The sequence below is a fragment of the Vidua macroura genome, chromosome 36 (genome assembly GCF_024509145.1).
Source record: "Vidua macroura isolate BioBank_ID:100142 chromosome 36, ASM2450914v1, whole genome shotgun sequence".
NCBI classification, from domain to species: domain Eukaryota; kingdom Metazoa; phylum Chordata; class Aves; order Passeriformes; family Viduidae; genus Vidua; species Vidua macroura.
Genome location: NC_071606.1, coordinates 439,890 through 467,868, shown reverse-complemented (window position 1 = coordinate 467,868; position 27,979 = coordinate 439,890). Strand labels below are relative to the sequence as shown.

At 52.1% G+C, this 27,979-nt stretch overlaps 1 protein-coding gene and 1 long non-coding RNA gene across 2 annotated transcripts in view; one reads left to right on the top strand and one right to left on the bottom strand.

Annotated features, from left to right (window-relative positions):
• Nucleotides 1–27,979, bottom strand: part of LOC128821200 (zinc finger protein 208-like) — a 1,118,338-nt gene that overhangs the window by 673,308 nt on the left and 417,051 nt on the right. The gene's annotated exons all lie outside the window — the stretch shown is intronic.
• LOC128821216 (uncharacterized) lies at nt 11,672–12,389 on the top strand. The gene is made up of 3 exons (XR_008441044.1): nt 11,672–11,744; nt 11,919–12,101; nt 12,341–12,389. It is a non-coding gene; the product is annotated as an uncharacterized LOC128821216 (long non-coding RNA).

Here is a 27,979-nt window from a genome sequence, read left to right as displayed (position 1 = left end):
CTGCCCTCAGAGGGGCCTCACGTCCCTCCAGGCCCAGCACAAAGTGCTGCTGAAGCCACTGGTTGTTGGAGAGGCCGTGCAGGACATGTAGGGCTGCCCAAGGACGCTGTGCAGCACCTGTGGAGGGCATTGCTACCCCTGGACCTCATCAGGTGGTCCATAGGAAATGTTTGCAGGAGCTTTTGCTGAGGCACCTGGAGAAAGCAGGCTATAAATCAGAGAGAGAGGGGAAAAGCCTCAGGAGTCAGATGAGCTGGGCTGGAGTCCTCCGCTCAGCTCCAAGAGCTCTCACTCTGAGTCTCCTCCTTTTGTAAAAGCAGTAAGAAATGCTTTTTAAAGGCAAGTTGTGCATCAGAGAGAATTTCTACTGCCAGGAGACGTCCCAGTTCACTTTAATGCAGTGTATTAATTAATGCATTGATCCGTGAGTGTGGGAGAAGATTTTCCCCATGGTCCCTGCGCCGGTCAGTGGCACGGATGCAGGATGAGATTAGGATGATTTTGGCTGTGTCTGGGGAATGGGCCCCTCTGGCTAGAGCTGCACTTTGCTCCAAGATGCTCTTCTGCATCCATTTCCCTGCTCAACGCCTCGATCTCTCCCGTCCTCCATCCAGGCTTTCAGCATCCTGCCGCTGTCAGGCGTGCTGCAGCCAGGACAGAGCCAGCAGGTCTCCTTCACCTTCTCTGGCCACCGGGACGTCCTCGGCGGTGTGAAGGCGCTGTGCCGCGTGGAGGGAGGCCCCACCTACGAGGTGGAGCTGATCACCTCACGCGTCAGCTACTCCCTGAGCCTCTGGGAGATCGACTGTGGCTCTCAGGTACCACACATGGCCCCTGGCACAGCTCCTTGCCCTAGAACCACGGCCAGCGGGTTCCAGCCCACCTCGGCCCAGGGCTCCCTCCCCTTCCCAGCCCCTTTCTTGGCTCTGGGGCTTGGAAGTTCAACCTTTGAGAGACACATCTGGCATCCAACCTTTGAGGGACACATCTGGCATCCAACCTTTGAGGGACACACCTGGCATCCAAGCTGCTTTAAAATGGCCATCTCCAAAAACGCTGGGAATGCCTCTTTTTCAGGGTACCTAGCACTGCCTCCTGGGCCAGGCAGGGTCCCTGTGGGGATGCTCTGAGGGGTGTGTCCCTGAGACATCCCTCTGCTGATCCACGCCTAAAGCCTGACCTCCAAGGAGATGCTCTTGTCCAAAGCTCTTGCTTAATCCACAAATAATCAAGGGAAGAAGTTGGGCTTCCAGTCACTATAGCTGGAGCGACTGTCCCAGAATAATCCCCACTTCACTCTTTTCCAGTTGAAAGCCCACAGATATTTCCAGCTGCTGGCCCTGTCTGTGTTGCCCTGTGTGACTCCCTTGTTGCATGTGTGTTGCTTGCCAATACTTGCATGCAGGTGCTTTTTCTGCTGGAATGCCTTGGTGCTCTCTCTGTTTCTCCTGGCTGTTGGTGACCCCTCAGAGTGCAGAGGGCCTGTGTCCCCTGGTTCATTTATTGCTGGCCCTCACATGGTTGTTACCACAGCTGTGTGTGCAGCCAGAGCTCCCTGGCCCTGTGCAGGTGTCCTGTGCCTGGGGGTTCCCCAGGTTCCCAAGTGCCCCCATCTCCTCCCTGCTCCCACGATGTGTCTGCTTCCAAGCCCAGGAGAGAGGAAGGAGATTCCCAGCAGCAGGCCTGGGTCTGTAACTTCCCGCTCCTGTGCCTTCTCTCCAGATGTTTAATGAAATTGGTCACAGCACGGTCACCCTGGAGAACACTGGCAGGATTGAATTCAGCTGGGTGCTAAAGCCTAGCACTGCCGACCAGCATCTGCCTGGCGTGTTTCTGGTCAACCCCACCACTGTAAGTAGCACAAGTGACTGAGCCCAGCCCTGTGCCAGGTGGCCCAGGAGAGTGTTAAAGGGAAAAGAGAGCAAGGGGAAAAAATCAGAGGGGAAAACACAAACCCAGCCATGAGAGACAGAGGGCTGTAAGCAATTCCTGCTGGGGGCAGAGAAGGTCAAACAAGGGCTCTCCTGATAGACTCCCCCACGGCCTTGGCTGGTGGGTGGCTCTGCTGTCAGAGGCAGACACCAGCAGGAGGCACGAGTGTGTTGGTCACTGTCCTGTCCTGCTGTCAGGGGAGTAGAGGAGAATTCTTTTTGGTAGATTGCTCGGAGGAAAATAAGGCACAAACACAGCAAGTATTATATCTGAAAATTGTGTCTTGATAAAGAGAGGGTATGGTCCCGACCAGAAAGGGATGGAAAAGAGAGCAGAGAGAGAAAATGAGAAACGGGGAGAGTAACAGAGGAGAGGGACAGAGCGTTACCGCTGGAAGCCTGGGAGGCTCTGTCGGGTCCTGCTGGGTAGATGCAGCGAGTGTGCTGCCAGCCGCACTGTGAACAACGCCTTCACTCTCCTGTGAACATGCCAAAGGGTTAATAAAGGACAGTGGGAGACAAGGACCTTAGAGCCAAGGTTATTACGGCCGGGTGCATCTTGGCACTGAGCCAAGAGCACGCTGTTACCTTCGGGGATACCCCTTAAGCACCTTTTCCATTGTCCTTTATTAAAGGACAATTTTTATTTATTTATTTATTTATTTATTTTCCTACTGTCCTTTATTAAACTTTCTAAATTTTCACAGAAGAGTGAACGTCTTTTTCACACTCCCATAACTCAGCCCTTTTAGGAAGTCTTGGTGAGGTGAGCAAAGTTTTCCTGGGGTTCGGGGTCTGCCCTCCTCCAAGGGGGAGGTCGCTTGCAGCCCCCCAGACACGGAGCCTGCCTGCATTGTCTGCCAGCAACCCCCTTTACACGTGGGGATGTGTTAGGGCTCCCAGCACGTGGACAGCCCCTAATTTTTCACCCCATGGCAGAGGATGGATTTATAGCGTATGCTGAGGCATAACTAAAAATGTAATTGGTTCCTCACAGTCACTCTGGGGACCCCGACGGCTGAGATCTCAGGCTGTGCTGGCACTGGAGCGTTTCTGAGGGTCACCTTAGCCAGGCTGTGTGATCACACAGGACATTGTCCTTGGCCCTGCCTCCCCACTGCCAGCTAAGCACCACTTGTGTCCCTTACTGGGCTTGCTGCTCCCTGCCTCCTCCAGCTTTGCTGCTGTGCAGCGGCTTTGTGGGGCAGTGAGGGGGCCAGGGAGCAGCGGGGCTGGAAAAGCAAGGAGAAAGATTAGCAGCATCCCACCACTGCTGCCCAAGCTTCTCAGCCCTGCCTGGATGTCTTTGAGCCGAAGCAGCGCTCCTGCCTTTGTCCCTCCTTGCGGTGGCAAGAGGAAGCCGATTGGCTTTGCCATTTCTGCATGCCCGTCTCCTACAAGGGACGAGAGGAGCTGCTGGCCCTGCTGAGAGCAGGGACTTCCCTTCCCCAGCGGCAGCAGAAGAGCCTTTTTTTGATGAGGAGGGCTCTTGCTGGCAGAGGGCAAAGCCCATTAGCAGCAGGGCTGTGCTCGCACCAGGCTGTGCTGGGGCTGCAGCCTTATGAGCCCTGGGGAGGACGCACGGCACCCCGGGGTCGGAGGCTCGACCTTTTGGGCACAAGGAAGGTAGAAGGTGTGAGAAACAAAAGCCACTCCCCAGTTAAAATTTCAAGAAAATTTAATAAGGGACAATAGGGGCCAAAGTCAATAAAGCAGAAGTAACAGCACTGGGTTAGCTTAACAGGGTTAACAGCTTAGCTGCAGCCAGAGGCACACCAGTCCACACAGCAGCACCCCTTATATCCCCTGGGTATTGCATCAGCCTAATACATATTTACAAATGGTTGTACATATTCAGAATTTTTAACATAGTTCCTCCTCTGTCCCACCTTTTTGGAGCATGTGCAGTTGTCCTAGTGGTGGTCATTTGTTACTTTCCAACATATTCGACAGGTTTCCATTCCTTCACTATTAAATGTTAAATTTAATATTATATATATGTTAAAAATTCAATTTATATATTGATATATATGTGTGTTTTATATTATTATATATGTTATAAATTAATATATATTTAAAATTTAATATTATATATATAATTTAACATTATATAAATGTTAAATGTTAATATTGCAACAAGTCTTCACCAACATTGGTATCACAACACAACATTGGCATTAAAAGAGCTCTAAACTTTAGCAAAACTTCTTTTACAAAAGTCAGCCTTATAAACCACATAGTATTTACTCTAACAGTTTTGACAGCCACCACTGTAATGTGTTTCTCAGGAAGGTGATGTGGTCTGATGGTTTCTTCTAGATGAGACTCTGTGTCCCCAGCCTGTCTGTCCCCTGAGCCATCCCCATCAAACACTGATGCATTCCCTCCCTCTCCTCCTGCCCCTGCAGGGCTCCATGGCACCTGGCGAGAAGCAAGCGCTGAAATTCTCTTACATGCCAGGATTACCAGGAGCTTTCAGCAGGATTTACCAGCTGAAAGTGGGTCACCTGGAGCCGAAAAATATCCTCCTGAAAGGAGAAGCGTCCTTTCCCGTGATCACCGTGAACCTGCCCTGGAACACCAAAGGTGGGCACTGCCTGTCTGCCCCCAGGAAGGGCCCCTCTGGTTTGGTTCCCTACCACATGCCCATGGGGCAGCTCATGCCAACCTCCACCGAGCCTGGAGGGTTGCAGGACTCCCAGGCCAAGTCAAGCCCCCTGGTTGCTTCCTGAGTCTTGAGCAGAGGATCCCATGTGGGCTTTGTCCCAGGAGCCATCCTGCAGAGCTTGCCAGCACATCTGGCAGGGTCCTGAAGGATGATGGCTAGACTGAAGGGCTTGGGAAAGCTGTCAGAGAGGCTGGCAGGGCTTCAGGCAGGGTTGGATTTGCGTGGCATTGCAGGGGATGAGATGCTCCTCGGTGGGGAGGGAGAGAACATGAGGATTCAGAGAGGAGCAGCAGCATCCACTTGCCAGAGATGGCTTGAGGGATTTCTTTCTGGAAGACACCAATGTTGGGAGGTGGGGACATGCCAGCTTAAATGGGGACTGGCACTTTGCTCACATTTCTCTTTGTGGATGCTTTCTTCCTTCAGAAAATGAAAAATATGAGCAGCCACTGAAACAGCATGTAAAACACCTGCAACAGTACAGCCAGAGGAATAAATCAGAAATTGTTCAGAAGACTCAGAGCCTGAAGACTGACACCTTGAAGTCTCAGACCCTGAAAACTCAGACTCCAAAGACTCAGACCTCGGAGACTCGGGATCCAAAGACTCAGGACCTGAAGCCCCGCGTGCCTGGCTCTGGCATTGTAGTAAGAACAGCTGCAGCCCCGTTTGGCACATGCCACTTTCTCCGTGTTCACCTGAGCCCCTTGCAGCCCACAGCAGCTCCCCAGTGCCCTGATGGCACCTGGGACCTCCCTGCCCACCTACAACCTTGTGTCACCTCAGCATTGCCCCTAGGGCTGCCACTTTGGTCATGGTCTCTTCTGGGGCTGCACCAGCTTCCTGGCTAGCCCAGGGAGAGGTCCTGAGGGCCATGCTCAAGGGATGGTGCTTTGAAGGAGATGCAGGTCATTGCTGGGGAGTTTGTTGGTCCCAGCCCAAGCCCTGCCAGAGTTACAGAGCCAAACAGCAGCTGCCTGATTGTGCCCTGGGGCTGTGCTGCTGCTGCTCATCTCCAAGAGGCACCAGCTTGGCTCCGGTTCCCTTTCAAGACACTTTTTCTCCAAGCTGCCTTGGTACTGGCTGGGGGCAGGCAGGTGTCTGGAGCTCTGGAAGGTTCCTGGCTGGTCTGTCCACCTGGCCAGAGCAGCTCTAACAGTGTCTGGGCAGGCAAAGATGCTGGAGTTACTTCCCTGGAGATGAGGTCCCGCCTAAGAGAGCAGGAGGTGTCACAGACACTGAGCAGCCAGACAGGAGGACCCCACACCCCCTCCCAGCAGGAGCAGGGTGGGATCCTTTCTCAGGTGCAAGCTGGGCCTTGGGAAGGACCTTGCCTAAGCAGCCACTGTCTTGCCTTTCCTCAGCCAAGCACTCAGCTGCAGATGAACACGGTGAGGATGCTGATAGAGAAGGCTGCTCTGGAGCTGCAGCAGAAGCTCACGTGCCATCCCCCGAAGAGCAGGTTCCCTGACAAGCAGCTATGCCAGAGTCTTGTCAAGTGAGTAGGGACTCCCATCCCCATCTCCAGGTGCCCCGTGGGGAACACCCAGCCATGTCCCCTTGTCCTGAGAGCTCCTTGGGCCTGCAGAGCTGGGAATAGCCTGGACTGCAGAAAGGGTCTGGTCCCGGTGGCTGTGTCACGCTACGTGGGAGCAGCAGTGTCCTCCCTTCCCCAGCACCACGCTGAGCTTTGGACTGCTCAGCTCCCCACAGCCGTGGGGTTCTGCCCCTAGAGCTGGGGCACCCAGTGCAGACCTTCAAGCCCTTCCAGACAGCATCAATTCTGTCCCTGCTGCCTAGCTCTGAAAGAGACAGCTCCCAGCTGATGCCTTGCTTCCAACTAACAGAGCACACTAAACTAAAGGAGAGGGGAGCCGCACATGTCAGCAAAGCCTTTCAAACCCAAAATCAGATGGCTTGAACCCTGGTGGGGTGGCAGGGCTTATCCAGGTAACTTGGTGGGTCCCTTTGCACTGTCATGATGCAGCACAAGCACCAGAGGCTTCAATTCAGGAAGCAGATGCTCTGCAGAGCAGATCATGTGATCTGGTTGCAGAGCAGTGGAGATTCCCTGTGCAGGCAAATCATATTCCTAGGCCCCAAAACAATTTCAGGCTCAGGCTGTACACCAGGCTAGGCAGTTCCACTGAGACCAGTGGAGGCCCTGTGGACTCACCTGTACTGGCTTTTCATGGCAGAGGAGCTGTGGCCAGTGTCCATTTTAAATAATTTTATTTCCAGGTGCCATTAGTAGCTGATACAACCTAGGAGCTGCACTCCTCCTGACTTCCCAAACTCTTTGCCAGGTGGTCAGGCCACGGCTTTCTTGGGCTTGAGCTGAGTTTTTACAGGAGTGAATAAAGAAATAGCCACTGTATTTATGGCTGTCCACTTGGACATGCAGCCAGGCTGTGGTTTAAGGACTGTCCTTACTCCTCCTTGCAGAGTTGAGCTGCCCGAGTATGTCCTGGACATGGGCACTGTCCTTAAGGGTTTCACTGAGAGAAGCACTCTGGAGATCACCAACCCTGGGCAGATCCCAGTGTCCTTCCAGGTCGATGAATCTGTCCTGCAGGACACAGGTAAGCAGTGCTGGAGACACTTCCTGTGGCCTTGAAGGAGGTGTCTCAGACAGATTAGCTTAAGCCACTGAACCTGGGGAGGTTTTTGAGCTTTTTCTTCTCAGTGCCACCCCTGCTGGGAGCTTTAGAGGCAGAATTCTCCTGGCCATCCATGCCCAGGGACCTGGCCTGGCCTGCCTGTGACTGCCCTAACGCTTCAGTGCAGGGGCCAGATGGGCTCATCACCCTGGTCACCTCTCAGCATCTTCTGCCCTTGGCTCCCACGAGCAGCAGGCTTCTTTGGGCACTCTGTGGGCCTGTTTTGGCAACCAGTGGGGTCTGCTGTGCTTTGGAAATGTTTGGTTTGGAGTTCACACTGTCACAGCACTTGTATTCAGCCTTTATTGAGGAGACAGCCTGTGAGATCCTCTGGTGGCTCAAGAGAGGCTTCCAAAAAAGGCCTTGAGGCAAGGCTGCGCTTCCGTCACAGTGGCTCACTGTGTCTGAGGGGTGTTCAGGTGCACTCCAAGTTTTCATCCGGGTCACAGCCCGGCGTGGGGCCTTCCCCAGACCTCTCAGCCAGGACACCTGTAAGGCCTTAACTTAAGCTGCTTTGTCTTCATCTGTTCCAGGTTTCAGCGTGGACCTGGGCCTGATGAAGAGCCTGGCCCCCAGCCAGACCATGGCATTTAACGTGTGCTTTGAAAGTGCCCGCTGGCCGCAGGGTGACGTGGATGTGCTGCTGCCCATAGAGGTGCCACAGCTCTTGGGGCAGGCAGCAGGCTGGGCACAGCAGCACGTGTCACCTGCACCCTCCGCTGAATTCTCTGTCCTTCTCCAGGTGACAAAAGGCCCCACGTCTCACATCCGCCTCCGCGCCACTGTGCTGGAAGCGTCGCTCGACCTCTCCAAGAACACGCTGCAGTTCTCTGACATCCTGCTCGGGCAGTGCCAGGTTGAGACCATCCGGCTCTACAACCACTTCCAAGCACCCTGCAAATGGTCCATCGAGCCTGTTCTGAAGGTAAAGCACAGGCGACACTGAGCACGTAACTTTCTTGGCTGGGTTTTCTCTGTGTCTCTTGCCCTTTCTGCTCCTGTGGCTGCCTGAGCATTTGGGTCTGCAGCGTGTTGAAGGAAGCTTCTGAGGGTCTGGATCAAGGCTGGTTTGCCTGGACCTGTTCCATTAGCGGGTGCTTTGCTTTTCTGCCATCTTCACCCATTCCTGCTGCTCTGAGGACAGGAGTTCCCTGTCTGCCTGCCCTGTCTACAGGTTTTCCCTCCAGCTCTAGGCTTTGGGGCCACACTTGCTTTGGCTGTGGGTGCTCTCAGCACCGTATCCGTGTCTCAGAGCACTCAGGAAGTGGGACTCTGTCCTCGCAGACCGAGGAGACCTCACACGATTGGTTTCTGTGCCCAGAACAATCACCTCGAATACATGACACCAGCCGTACGCCAGAAGTGGCAGGCGCTGGAGGATGAGCCCTGTCCCTTTGAAGTGACGCCCTCCCAAGGAACCCTTGATCCAGGATGCTGGCAGAACTTAGAAATCCACTTTACACCCAAGGAGGAGGTGAGATTGGCAGGTGTCAGCCCGGGAGGCCTGTCAGGGCTATCTGGAAATGAGGGCCTGGTGCAGAGAGTGTGCTATGAGCGCTGCCTTCACAGGGAGCTTTCTGCAAGGCCCGCACTCTGCGTGGCTCAGTTCACCCCACAGAGCACTCCCGTGAGATGTGCTTTGAAATGCCCACAGGGAGCTTGCACAGAGAGCACCAGGGCTGCCTCTCGGCACATGGAGGGGATGTGCCCAACTCCCCTCAGCCTCCCCCTGGCCTGGCTGTGTTTGCAGCTGCGACACTCGCTGCAGAGCAGCTGCCCACTCGCAGAGGATAATCCTGGAATGGCCAGTCTGGGCTCATCCTGCTGCAGGACTGACAGACAAAACAGCCACCACACACCTTCCTGGGCACGGCGGGACAGTCACCTGTAGTGGTGTGCTGCCAGCAGTGCCTGGGGCTCTGGCCTGCCTGCACACTGCCGTGCAGCTGGGGATTCAACTTAAAGGATGGAGCATTCCCAAAAGTAGTTTGCCTGTGGCCGCTGGGTCTTGGAAACTGGCAGTGTGTTCCAGCATGGACACAAGTGCTTCTGTGCCCAGACAGTCCCAGGGATCTTTTAATTGCTGGAGAGATGTAACCATCTTGTGTCTGGCTTGGACCAGAGCCAAGCACTAAGCAGAGAAGATGACCCTTATTTCTGGCCAGCGAGAGCTCGTTTGCCTCTCTCCTGGAGCTGGTGTTTGCCTGATGCAGCAGTGCCAGGACTGTGTCTGGACACTGTAACCCCGGGGCCCCTTCCCATGAGCATTGCTCTCCTGCATGACCAGGTGAAAACACCTGACAGTCCATTGTACATCCATCTGCTACCCGAATACCCAGTTTCAGTGCACACCAGGATTCATCCCAGTTCCTCAGCCCCAGGACACAGATGCCGTAGTCCCCAGCATAAGTAAATGTCTGGTTTCCATTCACCTTGGAGAGACTGCTAACACCCTGACCTTGGGGCAAGCATTGTTGTATTTGGGGTCCTGTCACCCGGGACTTCATGGATGAGTTTTCTGCACTTTTCTCTTTTCAGAGGTCTTACAAGAATGAGCTGAAGCTTAACATCTGTGGGAGCAGCAATCACTTAAAGCTGCACCTCTCAGGACAAGGTCTGGAGCCACGGCTGGAGTTCAGCCCCCCAGCACTAAAGATGGGACCGGTGCTGGTGGACAGCGATGGGGTGGAGGCCACAGTGGTGGTGAAGAACCCCTGCAACTTCCCCATTGAGTTTTACTCCCTGGATTTTGATGAGCAGTACCTTGAGGAGGAGAAGGTGAGGAGGCAGCTCTGGTCCCCATGTACATGCTGCCCAAGCTTCACAGCACTGCAGCATTGCCAGGCTTGTGCCAGGGAGATGGAGGCAATCCCCAGGGCAAGGCCAGCTCTGACCAGCTGAGTCACTCGGGAGAGGTTTCTCTCCCGGCCCTGCTTGTAGCTCTTGCCTCTGCTCTGGAGCCCGCTCACCCCACCGGGCGTAACAAAGCACTTACACCTCATATCAGTCAACAACCCCATTGCCAAAAGCTCAGTGCCTTTAAAGAAGGCGGATGAAGGTGCCAGAAGTATAAGCAGGGTTTTCTCTTCTGTTTTAGGTGCTGGAACACGTGGGACTGCATCCCCACGGGCCTCCCCTTGCCCCGGCTGCTGTGCTCTCCACAGTGGAGTACCCAGAGGAGCGGCTGGGCCCTGCAGAGCGCGTGGAGCCCTTCACCATTGTGGCACCGGGAGGTGCTGCTGTGGAAGACAATCCGGTGGGTGCTCCAGTGGTGCCAGGGCAGGGCCCAGGCTCGATGGGGGCATGGGGGACAGGTTGGACGGGAAAGGATCATGGTGGAGAGGTAGTGAAGATGTGATGGGGCCCCGTGGCTGCAGGTCTCCTTTCTGTCAGGGGTGGGACGAAAGAGACAGCTCTGCTGGGGACAGAGCAGTTCTGTAGGACAAGAGGTAAAAAGTCGCTTAAACCATCAACTTCCTTTGAGGAGAGGGTCCTGAGTGAGAAGGGTTGTCCTGTGTGGGTTTCTTGTTTGGGTTTTTGGGGTTTTTTTGGTTTTTGGGGTTTCTGGTGGGTTTTTTTGGTTTTTTTGTTGAGGTTGGGATTGAAGGTATTTGAGATGTTATTTTATGTTTGGGTTTAGGTGTTTGTTATTTTTTATTAGTGGAACAGTTTCACAGCTGTGAGTTTTGTAGTTTTTCATTAGCAAGGTATAAAATGGTTAACTATTTTTTGTTATGAGGGTTTTTTAAATTAAATTATTTCATGAAGAAATGATACTTAGGTTATTATTTTTTAACTTAATAACTGTTTTTTCAAAGCCTGTAATGTGGACTTTTTTGTCTAATTACAAAACATGACTTAAATCGATGAAGAAGAAGGAAGAAGAAGGTGAAGAAGAACAATTTGGTTTTGCTTTAAAACTTTTATCTTGCTTCATATTTATTACTATATTCTAAAACCTTAAACTCTAAGATTTTTACTTTGTGATATTACACACTTGTAACTAACTACGCACTCGTAATTTCAGTGTTTTTAATTAATTTTGGGAGTCTTCTCTACAGCCTCAGGTCAAATGCAGTGCTCTTTTGTAAGTCTGTGCCTTTTAGCAGAGAAAGATTAAAATTCTCAGTATCTAGGATTCCAACAGTCCTAGGCCAAACAAACACCCATAAGGAAAACCAAGTCCATGGGCAGGTGGACTTATTTATTTATTCTCTCTTCTGCTGGTGAAGAAACCCCCGTTTTGCTTTCCAGGATGGGGATGTCTCAGGGCTCACCTCTGCCTCCCTTTTCTCTCTCCCCTTAGGCCAAGGCCCCGGATGCGAAGGGCAGCTCTGCCGAGGGCCAGCCAAAGATGGGTGAAGCGGCCAGCAGAGACAGCTCTCCAGAGGAGAACCAGATCTCCACAGGCCGAGCAGAAAGTTCCTCCGCAACAAGATGCAAAAGTACGCTGGAAAGTGCCTCAATCCCCACAGAATTCCTCAGGTGAGCCGCACGGGAGGAGGCGATGCCTCTGCTTCTTGCTCCTCTTGCCAAACAAGGCCCATGGTGCCCAGCTCCACAGCGACCCCGTGCCAGTGCCCCCGTGGGATGGCGAGTGCACCCTCCTCGCTTCGTTTGCTCCTCAGCAGTGTCTGAATTCTCCTCTTTAACTGCCAGGCTGAAACGGTACCGGTGGATCGTGCCTGCCCGCGGTGAGGTGGAACTGAAGGTCCACTTCTCCACCATAAAGCCAGGGAAGTTTGAGCAGACGCTGAGGTTTGAGCTCGTGCAGACAAAGCGCCAGTACGAGCTGCCCTGCAGTGGCACCAGCCTGTACCCCAGCATCAGCCAGAACCCACGGTAAGGCTGGCCCCTGGCAGCCTCCCACACCACAGCTGCCCCTGAACCACAGCCAGGGCTGCCCCTTGGGGCTTCTGGCCTGGCCAGATGGTGCTGCCTGAGGTCGCCCAGCACCTCCTCCTGTGCTGGAGCTGGGAAGGCAGATGGTACCTCAGCCTCCAGGAAGAGTTTTGGCTTTCTGACTACATTTCCTACTCGGAGTGCCTCATAGCTCCTCCTTCCCCACTTTCTCTGCCCAGGGTGGTGTTTCCACAGTGGAGGAAAACCATGGAGAAAGATGAAGTTGTCATCAAGGAATATGTTGAGAGCACAAAGCAATTCCACTTTGGGCCGCTGCTGTGTGGGAAATCAAGAGAGTGGTATGTGCTCCCTGCTGGGCCTTGCACTTCTGTGGGCACGCCTGGAGAGACAGGCTGTCCTGGCGGCACAACCCAGGGCAGTCCTGGGAGATCCATGGGTTTGAGGGACCACAGATGTGTGAACTTGAGCAGACAAGAGGCAAATGAGCCTTGGAGGAGCTGCTCTGCCTGCCCAGTGGGTGCCATGGTGGCCGCCTTGGTGGCCAGAGCCACATGCTGCTGCCAGTCCAAAGGTGTCTTGGGGGGCAACTTCCGTCCCCCTCCACATCTCAGCTTCACCCCTTAGGAAATGAACTTGATGGTGGTTTTGGAAGTGCTTTCAGCTCTGCAGGTAGCCTGGTTGAGCAATTATTCTGTCGATGGTTTTGTAAACCTTTCATTAATCTGTAATTATTAACAAGATTTTATTATTGACCTGCCAATAGGTGTTGGGGGTAACATACAGCAGGAATTACATTTTCCTGTAATGACACTGCATCCTCACTGCTGGATAAAGTCTGCCTAAACAGATTGTCATTGAAGCTATTGTGTATTTCTATTTTACTGTCACTTCTTTTTAATGACATTTAACATTAAGTTCTTGTCTCCGTGGGAGCTCTGGAGGGATAGGGCTATTTGGACAACCCAAGGAAATGAAATCAAAATAGTTTAAAAAACAGACAATCTTTAGCCAGACTGATGGATGGTCTGGGATTTCTGTTTGCCTCTTTAACCCTTTCATTCCAAAGTCATTTCCACACCTGAGAGAAGGGTCATTTGTTCTCTTTTGGCCTCAGTTCCTCTTGGGAATTGATGCTTTACGTTTCTTTCTCAGCCTTTGAGCTAACCCATCAAATCCAAAGCAGTTTCATGACTTTTATGAAAGAAATTAGCAAAACTCTTTTTTCAAAAGCCTTTCTTTAGGCACCCTGCAGGGAAGGCACCCCAAGAAAGAAGGGGAAAGAACCCAAGTGCCTGCTGAAGCGTTATTTTTCTAGGCACTTTTGAATTTCCATTGTATTAAAAACTCTGGCAGTGGCCTGAGCATCATCAGGCTTCTGGGCTGGAGGCACCAAGCCCAGGGGAAGGCATCAGAGTAAGGCAAGGATGAGCACACGCCCATGCCCCTGACTGGGATCCATTTCCCTCACTTGTTTGTTAGAGCAGGGTCTTCCAGCACCACTTCCTCGGGTGCACACGTGTAGGAATATAAAAAGGTAGAAGACTTTAGAAAGTGCAGAAAGGCCCCAGAAAGTAGACACAAAGCTGAGAAAAGCTAGGAAATTTCAAAACCTTCTCATGGGAAGCTAGGAAGTTAAGAACCAAGTCAATACATTTCTATTTATCATAAGGAACACGAAAGAGCAAGAACTTATTGATAGCTCAAGATGTGAAAAGTCCTAGATATATGCTTTAAGATAGAAAAAGTTTCCATCTTAAATAATTAATTATTCTGTATTGTTTGAAGTTCATAGGAGTCCTTTTTTTTAATATTAAACCCACGTGGGTCCTTTTCTAATTGGTTAGAGTATAATGACTTTACACCTTTTCTTTTATGCTGTTGGTCCAAAGAATATGTAGAAAAAGGCTTTGCATGGGCTGCCATCTTATCTCTGATCTGTGTTTGCATGGATGTTATTGTTTCTCTGTGCCTCTTGCTTTTTGCTTGTATGACACAGACAGATAATAAATCCTGAGTCTGCAACCAGTCAGGGTCCCGTCCCGCTTGTGAGACACGGACCGATCCGGCACACACGGTGCTCTCCTCGATGTGTGGCAAAGCCAACAGTCTGCTCTGCAGCCCTTTCCCCTTTTGTGGACAGGTACGAGGCCCAGAACTGTCCCGGCAACTCGGAGAATTTAACCATCCTGAACAACTCCCCCGTGGACGTAGAGGTCCAGTTCTCCTTTGAGAATGCTGGGGGAGCAGAGACGTTCCTTTTGGACCCTCCCAGCATGGCACTGAAACCAAAGGAGAAGCAGGTAGGAGAAGGGCAGGCAGAGCAGGCAGCGTAGAAGTGCCCAGGGGCTGCTCCTCCTGCTCTCACGCAGAGCTCTTTCTATTTCTTCCTGTGGGGCTGGCGCCAGGAGCTGACCATTTGGGCATACCCCACTTCCCCTGGCTTCCTGGAAGACAAACTCATCTGCAGCATTGGGAAGAACCCAGACCCAGTGGTCTTCAGCCTGTGCTGCCATGGGGTGCACATGAAGCTGGAGGTCAGTCCCCTGGAGCTGTCCTTTGACAAGCTGCTTCTGCACAGGTCAGTCATCCCACAAGCACTCCAAGACTTGTGACAAAGAGAAAACGTTTGACTCGGGTTTCCAGGGCACGGATGGAGCTGCTCCAAGTTGCATTCAGTGGCGAGGCTGCTGTGGCCGTCCAGCAGCTGATGCCAAGTGCCTTCCTGTCTCTGCAGGACCGACAGCAGGACCTTGGTCCTGAGAAACTACACCCTGCTGCCCATGGCCTGGCAGCTCAGTGGGCTGGATGACCTTGTTGAGGACTTCTCCTTGTCACAAGATAACGGCACCATTGCTCCCCGCTCTGAGTTTGAAGTGACGGTGCATTTCAAGGCCAGGCAGATTGGCAGCATGAAGAAGACCCTCCGACTAGAGGTGAGAGGGGCTGTGCCCTGCCTGGCAGAGCGGGGCACAGCGAGCAGCCCTGTGCTGCTGGGGACAGGCTCAGGAAGAGCTGCACCCGACAGGCACAAGGGTGCTCTGACCCCAACTTCTGCCTCTACACTGCCTTTGCCAGAACGTGCAGTGCATCCACGTGAAACATAAACTTTAAGAGATTTAGAGATTTTAGAGGAGCTAAGATTTTACTTAGAGATATTGCCTTACTAGAGTTAATTAAAATCAGTGAGTAGGCCTTGATGAAGTTAAGAGTTAGTAGTTAACTAAGAATTGATTGCTTGTCAACACAATCTTTAGTTAGCTGGGTTTATAATGAAGAATGTAGAAACTGACAAATAGCTTTTAGCAACATAAGACAATTGTGGGCCTCCTCTGTTCTGAAACCAATTGAAGACAGGGAATGGGAGTTCTACCAAGGTTCATTTGTCATATTAGCATTGAAAAGGTAGAAAGGTCAGAATGAGGAAGACTTCATTTACTTCCTCATTTTGGGACCCCTCCCCATGAAAGGGACCACCGACCCATTTCAAGGAACAAACTACGCATGTTTAATAGCTTTTGAAATGATTAGCATATCAAGCCAGGAATGGGATGTACTAAATTATGAATGTGTATTTGTATTTTGGGTATTCAACACTTGTGTGGATAAAAGGACTCTGTAATCATCTGAAAGGTGCGGTGTGTATTTGGGAGCTATCCCGCACGCTGCCCGGCGTCGCAATAAGCATACACTTCCTAACTTTAAACTGTTAGAGAGTTTTTGTCCATCACAGTTGGGTATCGGTACTAGATCAATATCCATATTTCTTTAATAAATCACACGTCCCCCCAGATAACCAGACACTGCACCCTGAGCCTGTTCCACAGCCTTGTCCCTGTGGGTGGTTGAAGGTTGTTGTTTGCTTGTGCAGACTGCGGCGTGATCTCTACACTGGACTTTGTCTGAAGCTCTTGCATGGTGCAACAAACTCTCCCCCTGGGATTTTGTTCCCCATGGTTTAGGGGCTGCATTTCCGAGAAGGTGCTAGGTGACTGGAGAGGGTTGTCAATACCACCTGCTCTGAGACACCTGACACTTCTTGTGGTTGTTCTTACATCTCTGTGCCTCTCCAAGAGGCTCTCCCTGCTGTAGAGTGCAGAGTTGGGCTGAGAGGGTTTTTTACTGCAGCCGAATCCCACTGGGGCAGCCCATGAGAGGAACAGGTTAGCAAAGCTTGGGAGTCCTCCAACGCTTGCGAAGCCAGGGAGGCCACAGGGGAAGCAGCCAGCAGAGACAAGGACTTACAGGCTGTCTACCAAAAGAATAATCTCAACAGTGTTTGTTTCTTGCTGCCTCAGGTTTCAGATCCAGAAAACATCGTGGGGGTTGTTCAGGCTGAAAACATCAAAATCTCTGCAGAGGTCTATGACGTTTCTCTGAGCATCGACATGCCCAAAGGTCAGTGGATGCCTCCCAAACAAAGCAGTCCAGGTGCACTGCATTACCTTTGGGTGACCAAAGCACTGGGATGGGATGGGATGGGATGGGATGGGATGGGATGGGATGGGATGGGATGGGATTGGATGGGATGGGACAGCATGCAAGGATGGCATGGATAGATAAAGCACATACCCTGCAAGCTGTGTGGCATAAAGCATTGTCAGGGCACTGACAGCCTTAAGTCTCCCCCCTCTGAACTTTGAAGTGTGCAGCTTCATGTGCAGATTGGATCTGGGGGCTCTGAAACAACAGTGACGTGAACAGGCAGTTGGCAACCCCCACAGGCTCAGCACAGCATCTAAAGTAACTGGATTTGTGCTTGGAAGCGAGGAAGTGGGAGCCGAGCTCCTTAACTACTGAGCCTGCAGATATTTTGAGTGAGAAGAGAAAGGGCAGACAAGGAGCTGGAAAACACTTCCAAGAACGGAAACTTGCTGGAAAGGGTTTTGTGCCGAGACCTCCGTGTAGCTTGTGACCTGGTGTATTCTGCAGCAGCTCACAAATACCGTGTTTGACCTCGCTCTGTGGCTTTTCTGCAGGTCCAGATGGAAGCTTGGAATTTGGAACCATTCATGTCCTGGATAACGTGAAGAAAGTCCTGACTCTAAAGAACAAAGGGCTATACAACATTGAGTACAGGTGAGTCCAGCTGCTGGTAGTGAGCATTTCCTCGGGTTCCCAGGCCTGAATTCTCCCTCTGTCAATGGCTAGAACCTGTTTCCATGCTGGCTGCCTCCTGGTAAATACAAACCCTGGGCTCTCTAATATCAATTATTTTACCAGAGAATCCAGCCCCAAACCAGCAGTTCTTCACAGCTCAGCTGGAGCCCAAAGGAGAGCCCCAAAATTTCAGCCACTGAAATGCTGAGATTCATTGCCTTCCTTTGATGGTCACCTCCTTTCTCTTTCTGAGACTCTGTAAAGGAGTGAATGACAAATTTTGGTCTCAAGGTTTCTTGCAGTAACCTCGTCATTGTCTGCACTCTCTGTCAAGATCTGGGCAGGGCTGGACTCTCCCTTTTCTTTTTTTCTGGTCCTGTGCAAAGTCCTGGCTGTGCTGGTGGCACCTATAACTTTGCACTGCAGAGATCTCCATTCCTGCCCTTTCTCCCCAGTTTCATGCTGAAGGGTGCAGGTCCCAGGATGCAAAATGTGGCATCCCACTTCACTGTTGAGCCTCAGTCGGGCCTGCTGACTGCCTCCCAGCGTGGTGTGAATGTTGAGATGCTCTTCCACCCCAAAAGTGAAATCCTCCTCAAGAACAAGCCCATCCTCTACTGCCAGGTGAGCTGCCTGGGCCAGGCTGCGTTACCACACGGTGTCTTGGGAGCGTAAACAGGATAGGTGTCTAAGGGAAGGAGGGCTTGAACTGGAGAATCCTCTCTCCCACATACACAAACAAAGGCTTTCAAAACCATCTGGGAGGCTTCCTAAGTGGAGCTGAGAATCTGACTCTGGAGGAGGTGCTTAGACAGGGAGGGGTAAATGGATGGAGGCCTGGGGTGGAGGCTGGGGTAGAGGCTGGCCTCTTTGCTTCGGTTACCACCCTTCCTGTGGACACAGGTGATAGATGCCAGCTCAGGTGGAGGAGGCCAGGCTGTCGCCAACATCCCAGTGAGGGTGTCGGCAAAAGCTGAGTACAGCCAGTACAGCATTGAGCCTGCCTCACCCATCGACTTCGGAGCCATGATCAAGGGCACCAAGGAGACCCAGACTGTCGTGCTGGAGAACAAAGGCATGCTCGGCTTCAAATTCCGCATCCGCCGAGCACCCAAGGAGGCATCCGCATTGGAAAGCAAAAGGTAGGAGAAGCCCTGCACCACCCTTCCGGTGTGAGGAGGCACCAGCCCGCGGCTGGGATGTGGCAGGCAGCCAGGAGACCTGGGCTATCGTCCCTTTGCATCCCTGGCCTGGGGAGAGGGAGCAAAACACCACCTCGGTGGATCTTTACTGATAGGGACAAGGATTTCTTTTTGCCTTCTTGCTTTTGCACTGCTTTCATGCTGTGCTTTTGCTTGTTGCATAAGTCTCGTCTCACTACAGCCAGGGGATTTGCCATATCTCATCTGGTGCCTCCTTACTTACCAGCTGTGCTACATGATTCAATTAAGTGAAATAATTCTTTTTAACTGTTATTGTGGAAGGCTCTGGCTCTTTGGAGCAGATTCCTCTTGTGAATGGCCCTGCGTGGATTGGGAAGAGGCAGGTGGGGGGCTGTGTTGTGGGGTACAGGAGCACCAGGCAGGGATAACACTGTGGGTGGCCCTTGCAGCTTTGCTTGCCCAGTGAGAAATGGGTTAGTGCCAGCTGACATTGTTTCTGTGCCTCTCCTGCAGCTCTGTGAAAATCAAACCCCAAACCCTGACCTTCACCATCAGCGGGAAGGGGCACGAGCCGCAGCTGACAGTCGTGCGCCCGAGCGCTCGCAGCAAGAGGGGAAACGCCGTGCTGCGCTTCAAGCGGCTCCAGCTGGGGGATTCAGAGACGCTGCCCCTGGTCATCCGTAACGATGGCATCATACCTGCCAAGGTGAGGAGGACCTGCTCGAGGAACGCTCTGCTTTGGGAACAAGTGCTTGTGGCACAGGGGAAGGGTCCCAGAAAACATGGCCAACCTGGAAAGAGGTGTCAGGAATTCTTTTTAAACAAGTGACTGACGTCTGTTCCCCAAGAAGGGAGTTCTTGGAAATTTTTTGTCCAGTCTTTCTTCTTTAAGTTGAAGACAAGAAAGGAGGTGGAGTATTTTCTCCCCCCCACCTCTCAGGTCACTTTTTGTTCTCCTGGACATGTGTGATTTCCCAGTTCCATCAGATTGTATTTGATCCTAGTTTACTACATTTTAGGTAGACTTAGATGTGTTTTAATTACATTCTGCCTGCTACTTTCTGTGCTGTTTGGTTCTGTGTCAGTTCTATCCAGATGCCTCTGAACACCCTTTTTCCCCAGCTGGTTTGACTTTGCTTTTGTGCTAAGTGCTGTTTGCAGTGGGAGAGGTGCTGGGCTCCCATGCGGGGGCAGCAGCACTGCGGTGTCAGTCCCTGTGCCATCCTGTCCTCACACCAGTATCGTTGTGCTCTGGCTTCTCTTTTCTCAGTTTATGTTACTCCTGGAGGATGAGCATGCAGCATTCTTCTTGAAAGGCAGGGCCTCCGCACTCCGGATATTCCACGCTGGAGATGCGGAAGAGGGCTCCGTTGGAAACGGTAAATTCATTAACCAAGAAGTGTGATCATGCACAGAGGGAAAACGTGTGCCCTGCTCTTGGCTTCTCTGAACAGCAGCCAGATGTCAGGCACACTTTCTTTCCTTGGGCTCTCTGTCCCCCAGGCTTTTCTTCTTTTTCCTCCTAGCAAGTTGTAGGAAGTTCTTCTGTTCTTCTAGACATGGTGGGTTGAGTTGTGGGGGACTGTCACTGCCTCAGTGGACCCTCTGAGGTTATTTGCTGCTTGTGGGAAGGTACCAGCCTGAACAGACGCAGCCCTTGAGCACACAGAGAGCCAGCAGAAGCCAAAAGCACTCTTTGGCTCAGCTTGGCATATGGCTGGATGGAATGAGGGCTGGGCATCAGCCTGAGGTTAAGCTGCTTAAGTGGTGCTGTGTCTGGAGGTGGCAGTCTTGTGAACAGAGGAAGAGGGTCTGGAACCACTGAGGGTAGAACCTGTGCTTAGAAGGCAGCTGGTTTCAACCTCTTATTCCTCATCTATCCTGTGGAAATCTTTCCTCTGTGCAGCTGTACCACCTAACTCTGATTTCCATTGCTGTGCAGAGAGCAAGCCCCCAAAGAAGCCTTTCTTCCTTCTGCCTTGTGGGCAATCAGCAGAGTTTGGTGTCATTTTCAAACCCAGCCTGGCTCAACATCTGGAAGGGAAGATCCGTGTGTTAGTGGGGGACACCTGGTCTGTCAAGACCCTCATAGAGCTGGTGGGTGAAGGCCACAAGGACGAATTCACCCTCATTGGACTGGAGGAAGACGCACAGGAGAGAAATGCCAAGATCAGTCTGAAGAAAGACGTCATTGATGGTAAGAGAGGAGAGGCTGCCAAAGTGGAGCAAGGAAGAGGAAAATGGCTGATCATGCGTGTCCTCCCTCTAGCCAGGCCTGGCTGTCACCCACGGGACTTGGTGGCCTGTGGGTGTGGTAGCCATGCACGCAGAGCAGTGTGTGCTGTGCTGCACGTCGCTGGCTTTGGGATGTGTCAGGGTGTTTCCCTGGAAGTGGTGAAACTGCCTGGGGAACTCCCTCTCGGAGCAGGGAAGGCTTGGAGCAAGGAAGCATTGAACATGCAGCTGTCTGTGCACGTCAGGGGGGCAGGTGGGGCTCCCTGCATGCTGAGATCCCTCGCTCTCCTCCTTAACAGCTGTCAGAGTGAATCACATCAATTTTGGGGACTGTGCTCTCGGGAAGCCCTGCCACAGGACCTTCAGCATCAGCAACCACAGCCAGACGAAGGTCATGCACTTTGAGTGGGAGGCAGGCGCCCCATTCCAGTTCTCCCCCAAGGTGAGCGTGGACTGCTCTGTCTTTCCCCGTTGCTCAAGCCCTGCCCTGGTGTTCCCGGGAGCTGGCAGGGAGTCCTCACATGCCACTGATAGCCCGTTCCGGTGCCACGTAGGAGATGGAGTCCCTGTCTTGGCTGGGCCAAGGCTGCCAGCCTTGCAGAAAAGGCTTCATGTTATGGGAGGTGGCACCTTCTGTTCATACTTTTGTCTATCAAACTTCACGTAAATCCACTCTGAGGTGCAGATTCCTGGCACAGCTGCTCAGCACATCAGTCCCTTTTGCTGTCAGTCCTGCCCTTGGCAGCGCTTCCAGTCTGGTCTTGACTCCCTGATTCTCCCTAGGTGGGACACCTCCATCCTGGCTGTGCCAAGGACATCACAGTGTCCTTGAAATCAGATGTCCCAGCCACCTTCAGGAGGCACCTTGTGAAATGTAAGGTGACCAAGGTCAACTTTGAGCTGCCACAAAGGAAGGTTCCCGACTGGGATGACCAAATGTGCGCTGTCCCACGGAAGGATACCACCAGGAAAGAGCCGGCAGCCAAGTGGCCTGAAACAGAGAAGGTAAGAAGCAAAATGGCAAAAAAAGCCAACCCAGCTTTTACAAAAAGAACCACCAGAACACCATCACTGCTGGCTGAGCAGCCCCTGCTTCCTCTGGACATTGGACAGCCGTGAGGTTCACCAGCAGAGCATTCCAGGGGAGAGGTGGAAGCGCAGTGACCGGATACACTCACGCAAGATGGGGAAGCCTTTTGACAAGAGACCTTCAGCCACACACAAACCATCAGTCTGTGCCACAAGCACAAGTGTTGTAGCCCCTGTTGAATGGAAGGCAATGGTTTATGATTTTATCCCATTTTGCGGTGTTAGAAATCTCTTCATCTGGTTGGTGCCTTTTCACCAACAAGGAGTTAAGTCTGCTGCACTCCATCTCTTCTTTTGAAGTGGAGAGAAATCCACTTCTCCTGCATATGCTGGTGAACCCCAAGTTTTGTCTGCATGAGATTTTGGTTGTGGTCTCTGTATTGTGTGGGATATCTCATCAGGGAGTAGCCCAGGCACTGTATGACTCTATGGAGGAGTCCGGAGACTCCAGAGACTCCTGCTTTTATTGACATTATTGCCAAACGCGCTCATCTTGGGTGGAGGCTCTTTCCAAACTCTTTCTGGACCATTTTAAGGCCTCTAAACCATCCTCTTTTCTATCAGAACATCTGCAGTTGGAGACTTTCCTAGTGAGATCTTTCCCATCCCAAAATGCCCATCCCCAGCTCCCAGCAGTTGCTCCAGACATGACATCTGGAGAGCACTTTCTCCTAAGACAAGAAGAATAAGATCCTTTCTAGAACTCTTCAGTCTTGGGGTTCTCCATCCACAGAGCTCCAGCAGGGGAACTTCATCCTAATTTTGAGACCTGCTGGATTTATAGGGGACCCGGAAAAGAGCCAGTCCCTCTACAAGGCTGAAGTACAGGGACTGGAACGCAGCCATAGTCTCCATGGGGATATTAACAGCTGGGCTAGTGACCGCTTGGATCAGTGGGTAGAAACAGCTACTGTAGCAGAGCAGTCCCAATTCTGTCAGCTTTCCAGGGAAGTAAAAGTGAATGTGGGTCCCTCTATGAGGCTGATCTTGGAGGCCAGAAGATCCCCTTCTCAGCCTGACCTTGTGGGCTCTGCTCAGTGATTCCTCCCTCCTCTGTTTGCAGGTGGTCGAGACAGTCCCGGAAGCGGCTCACGCTGTGGTGGAGGAGAGCAGCCAGGAGGCCGAGGTGTACCTCAGTGCTGTTGTTGCCTACGCCCAGTTTGAGCTGAACACGGACATGGTTCTGTTCAAGGATACCTTGCCCTTCCAGACAAGGACAGCCACGTGAGTGCTGGAGGCCAGGCAGGGCCCTGCGAGCGGGAGCTGCCTTTGCCCAGGGCTGGCCCAGAGCTGCTTCCCAGAACCCTGCCCCAGCCCAAACCAGCACAGGCCCTTTTACGTGCACGCAAAGCCAAGCGGGAGATGGTGCTCAGGAGAGGCTCAGTGCTGCCATACCTTTCTGCTGAGAACAGCCATGGGTTTGCTTCCACTGCGTGTCACCTGTCCTCATCTGCTCAAAAATAAGTTTGCAGTCAAACCAAGACCTAAAGTCCAGAGCAAGCCCCTTAGCTTCAATGTCCTGGGCACCATCTTGGCCCTTTTCTCTTAAATTTCCAGACTTGGAAATGCTGTTCTGGGCCACCCTGGACAGCAGTCTGAGCATGGCAGGGTTGCCTGGGGAAGAAGATGCTCCTCAGGAGAAAGTGGTACCAGGAGTCAGTCCCAGGAGTCCATCAGACAATATTACTGTACTATTTGCTTTATACTTCTTGGACTTTTTTTAAAATTCGTCCTTCATGCTTTTCAGTTTCACGATGCACAACACAGGCGAGGTAGCTCTGAAATACTCCTGGGAGAAAGCTGCAGAGAGTGAACCAGCCAAGAAGCCATACTCAACCACTCTGATGCGTAAGACCATTTCACTTGGTAGCTGAGGGCCTGGGGAGAAGAGCCTGCCACTTTCACTCCAAAACATGAATTGCTTTTTCATCCTTGTCCACACATCCACTTTTATCAGCATCTTCCCAGCTGCAGCTGGAGAGTTTTCTCCTTGTCCCCCTCTGCCTTTCAGCCCCTTCTGTTCTTGCTCTGCCACTTCTGCTCTGCAAAGGAGCTGAGCCAGGCTCTGGGGAGAGCCACGTGCTGGGTCAGGACTGAGAAGGGGGACATCAGATCATCTCTTTGCCAAGTCAGAGACTGGGAAAAACAGTGGCGTAACGAGTGAGCTGCCCTGCAGCCACTGTCTGTGTGCAGTTCCCCACTCCAGGGCAAGCGCAAAGTCACTGTCTAAAAGCAGCTCTCCTGCTTTGGCACAGGAGTGTGTGCTGCAGGCAGAGACCCTGCTCCCAGACGCTCTATTTCCCGCTGAAAGTCCTTGGCCAGAGATGCTCCAAGTGCATCCCAGCTCTCCCCCACCTACCTGCAGCAGGAGGCCGAGTTGCTGGGAACACAGGATTTTGTCTTTGAAAGGTGTCCTCTTCCTCCCTGCAGGTCGGTTCCTCTCCTATGATACTGTAAAGCATCGCAGAAAGCTGCTGTGTCTTTTCCGGTGGGAGCAGGACCATCCTTCTGAGACGCGTCCTAAAGTGGAGCAGCTGCAGCAGCCTGCCAAGCAGCAGAAGGATTCCGAGCAGCTGGAGGAGCAGGATTCCCAGAAGCAGCAGGAGCAGCTCGAGCAGCAGCAGGAGCAGGATTCCGAGCAGGAGCAGGATTCTGAGCTGGATTCCGAGCAGGAGCAGGATTCTGAGCAGGAGCAGGATTCTGAGCAGGAGCAGGAGTCCGAGCAGCAGGATCATGTCAGCCCCTCCCTGGAAGTCTTTCCAGATGTTGTCCATGAGGTCTTCTCCATCAGCCCCTACCATGGCATCATCGCTCCTGGCCAGAAGCAGACCTTTCACGTGCGGTTCTGCCCGCAGTGCATGGGGATGTTTAAGACCACCATGCTGTGCAGGTGGGAAACGTCTGCACACTTGCCAACTCACGCTACTGATGGGTATCACTGAATCACAGGGTGGGACAGGGTGGAAGGGACCACGGTAGGTGATCTGGTCCCACTTCCCTGCTCAAGCGGGGTCATCCCAGAGCACATGGCACAGGGTTGTGTCCAGAGGGCTCTGGAACAATTCCAGCAAGGGAGACTCCACACCCTCTCTGGGCAACTTATCACCTGCACAGGAAAGAAGTTCTTCCTCAGGTTCAGGTGGAATTTCCTGTTCAGGTTCTGCCCATTGCCTCTTGTCCTGTTGCTGGGCATCAAGCCCAGCCTGGTTCATCCCCTAGCACCCTCCCTTCAGTCCCTCTGACTGGGATGGGGAGGTGGGCCTGGAGACAGGCAGCCCCAGAGATGGCAGAAACACCCACAGGAGCACAGAAAGATCATCATCTTTCATCATCATCTTTCATCCCGTGGTGGGGAGGCACTGGGAAAAGACACTCTATGAAACAGTAAGCTCCTGGGGGGTTGCAAAATCTGGAACAAGAGATCCAGGGACCAGCCAGTCCCCAACTCTGCTTCCTTTTGGGACAAGCAAGGCCTGCTTCTCCACATGTGCTGTAGTTGGTCCCCAGGCATTTGACTGCTCATGTTCCTGCCCTTGCACCTCTGCAGCCTCCATGCAGCGACTGCAGTTGTTTAATCTGCTGCTCGCTGCTTGCACAGAGACAGGATGCAACACTGCGTGCCCTGCAAGGAGACAGGAAAGCAGCTGGCTGGGAATGTTCCTCTGGCTAACACCAGTCCCTTTCTTCCTAGGATTCCTAACCTGAAGCCAGATCAGAAGATGGCGTGGGTGATGGTGAAAGGCAGAGCCTGGGAGCAGAAGAGTCTGGGTGAACCATTAGAGCAGACAGAGGAAGGCCAGGGACCCGAGAAGGAGGTGCTCTGGAGAGCAGCACCTGAGTGACAGCGTTTGTGTCAGCTCCAGCATCCGTCAGTGCCTGCTGCTGCTGCTGGTCTCCCACCCTTCACCAGAGACCGCTGCAGCTACCCTCCCAAGTTCCAGTGAACACCTCTGTCCTACCTTTTAGTTAGCTAAGTTAATTAACTACTTGTTGATTAGATTGATAAGTAATAGATAACTGTCAGTTAAGTGCTAATAAACAATTGTTAATAAATTGTTAATTGTCAGCTTGTCTTGGTTTGAAAGACAGGTGTCTGCCGGAGCTCTCTGGAATGGAGAATGTGGCCCCCTTCCCTCCAAATTATTGAAACTTTGAAATTAAGGGGCTTTCAGGCAAAGCTATGGGAAAAGGAGTAGCAGTTCTTTACCAGTGTGTACAACAAGGCAAACAAACAACAGCAACGACAAACAGAAGCAGATACCCAACCACAGCCTTCCCTCGGCTGCAGGCACTTTCCCTTTGGTGTAGTTCCAGTCACAGCCGGGCAGGGAAAGGAGGCAAATAATGAATAAAGCTAGAGAAACTTTAATTATTATTGAGGGGCTCAGAGAGGGACACAGCCCTCGAGGCGTGGCCTCACCCGTGCCCAGCACAGAAGGACAATCACTGCCCTGGTCCTGATGGCTACACTATTGCTGAGACCGGCCCGGTGCTGTTGGCCTTCTTGCCCACCTGGGCACACCTGGGCTCAGGTTCAGCCCTTGTCAATCAGCTTCCCAGCCGATTAGTGCAGCCAAAGTGTACGACCGGGCTCTTGGTCCTGTTTAGCCTCATGCCAGTGGTGTCAGCCCATGGATCCAGCCTGTCCAGGGCCCTCTGCAGCCTTCCTGTCCTCCAGCAGCTCCGCCCTCTGACCCAGCTTGGCATCATCCAAAGGAGGACTTTGAGGCGCTGGAGCAAGTCCAGAGAAGAGAAAGGAAGTTGATTAAAGGTCTAGAGAGTAAATCTGATGAGAAATGGCTGAGAGGACAAAGGGAGCTGGGGAGGGCTCACTCTTGAGCAAAGGAGGCCCAGGGGGAACTGTCGCTACTGGACGCGAAATGAGTCCACAGAAGCTTGGTATGTTCAAAAGAGAAAAAGAGCTAATTTTATTTCTGACTTTGCAATATATAGAATTCTAAAAGTGACAGTGGATTGGAGGATGAAATTGCTACTTCTCCAACCACACTGGTCAAACTAACAGTCCATCAAGTCTCTCCTCCCACAAAGAAGAATGCAAAATAACCATTATTTCCATGAACAGTGTGTGAGAATTCCAGTAGAAATATGTAAACATCAGAAGGCATAGAAAACTTTTAAAAGAACTCCAAAACTTTCAAAAGAACTACAAAGGAAAACTTAACACTTTTAAAAAATCAGGGCAATAGGGAACGTTGTCACTCTCTACACCAGCCTGGCAGTGTTGCTTTGTTCTTTTCTCTCTCCGACTTCCTTGTTTTCGCCCAGCTACTCTTTCCCAGGGCGCTGGCCAGGCGCTTCCGGGAGCAGCCAGAGAGAAGCAGCAATCACCTTTGTGGGTTCGTTTGATACGGACAGAGCTATTTAGAGAGCGCAATCATGACCGGGATAAAGAGACTCAAGAGATTGGACACTTGTGTGCAGTCCAAAGTAGGTTGTATTTGCTCGAACGCCGCACGTACAAGTGACAATGATTAGGGGTTGAGTTACAGGTTGTATAGGGGAAAATAAGAGATAAGGTGAAACCAATAGAACAATGCCCAGTATGAATACATTATAGGTAAAATCCAATGGGAATAGCTTCAGGGGGAAGGATGATTACACGTAAAAATACAGAATAGAAACTCCAGCTTTAGGTTTAGGAAACAGAAACTCCCATTTCAAATTCACAAAGCTTTTTTGCTCCATTTGCATAGCTGTACACTACAACACTTTGTTACGTCACAGAGTCTTCTGGATATCACAGCGCAGCTGTATGAGATCGCAGAGTGATATCCTAGGGTTGGCTCTATGACATCACAAGGGGGTTTGTGACATCCCCGAGTGAGCTGTGACATCATAGGGGGCTGTGTGACATCACAGGGCATGTGTGAGGTCACTGGGGAGGTCACTACACCTCTGCCCCCCTCACAGTTCCCCCCAGAGAAGTCCAACGCTGCTCGTGCCCAGCAGGGTCCCCTGTCCCACCCGGTCCCCCCACCCCTGGCACCGCAGCCTCCCCCAGAGGATGTTCCACGAGATCGACCCCAGAGCCTGACACGGGGATGGGGGGTCAGGGCTGTGAGGGGTGGGACAGGGGGACAAGGACCCCCGGCAGTGTCCCTGTGTCCCCCAGGGCCAGGGCTTCTCCACCCTGTTATGAATGAGGGTTTCAGAGCACTTAAAAAATCCCTGGCATGTGATCAGTAAAAACCAGATTTAATATTAATCAACAGCACCACAGAGTTCCTTGGCAAGAGCCACTCTGCTCTTGAC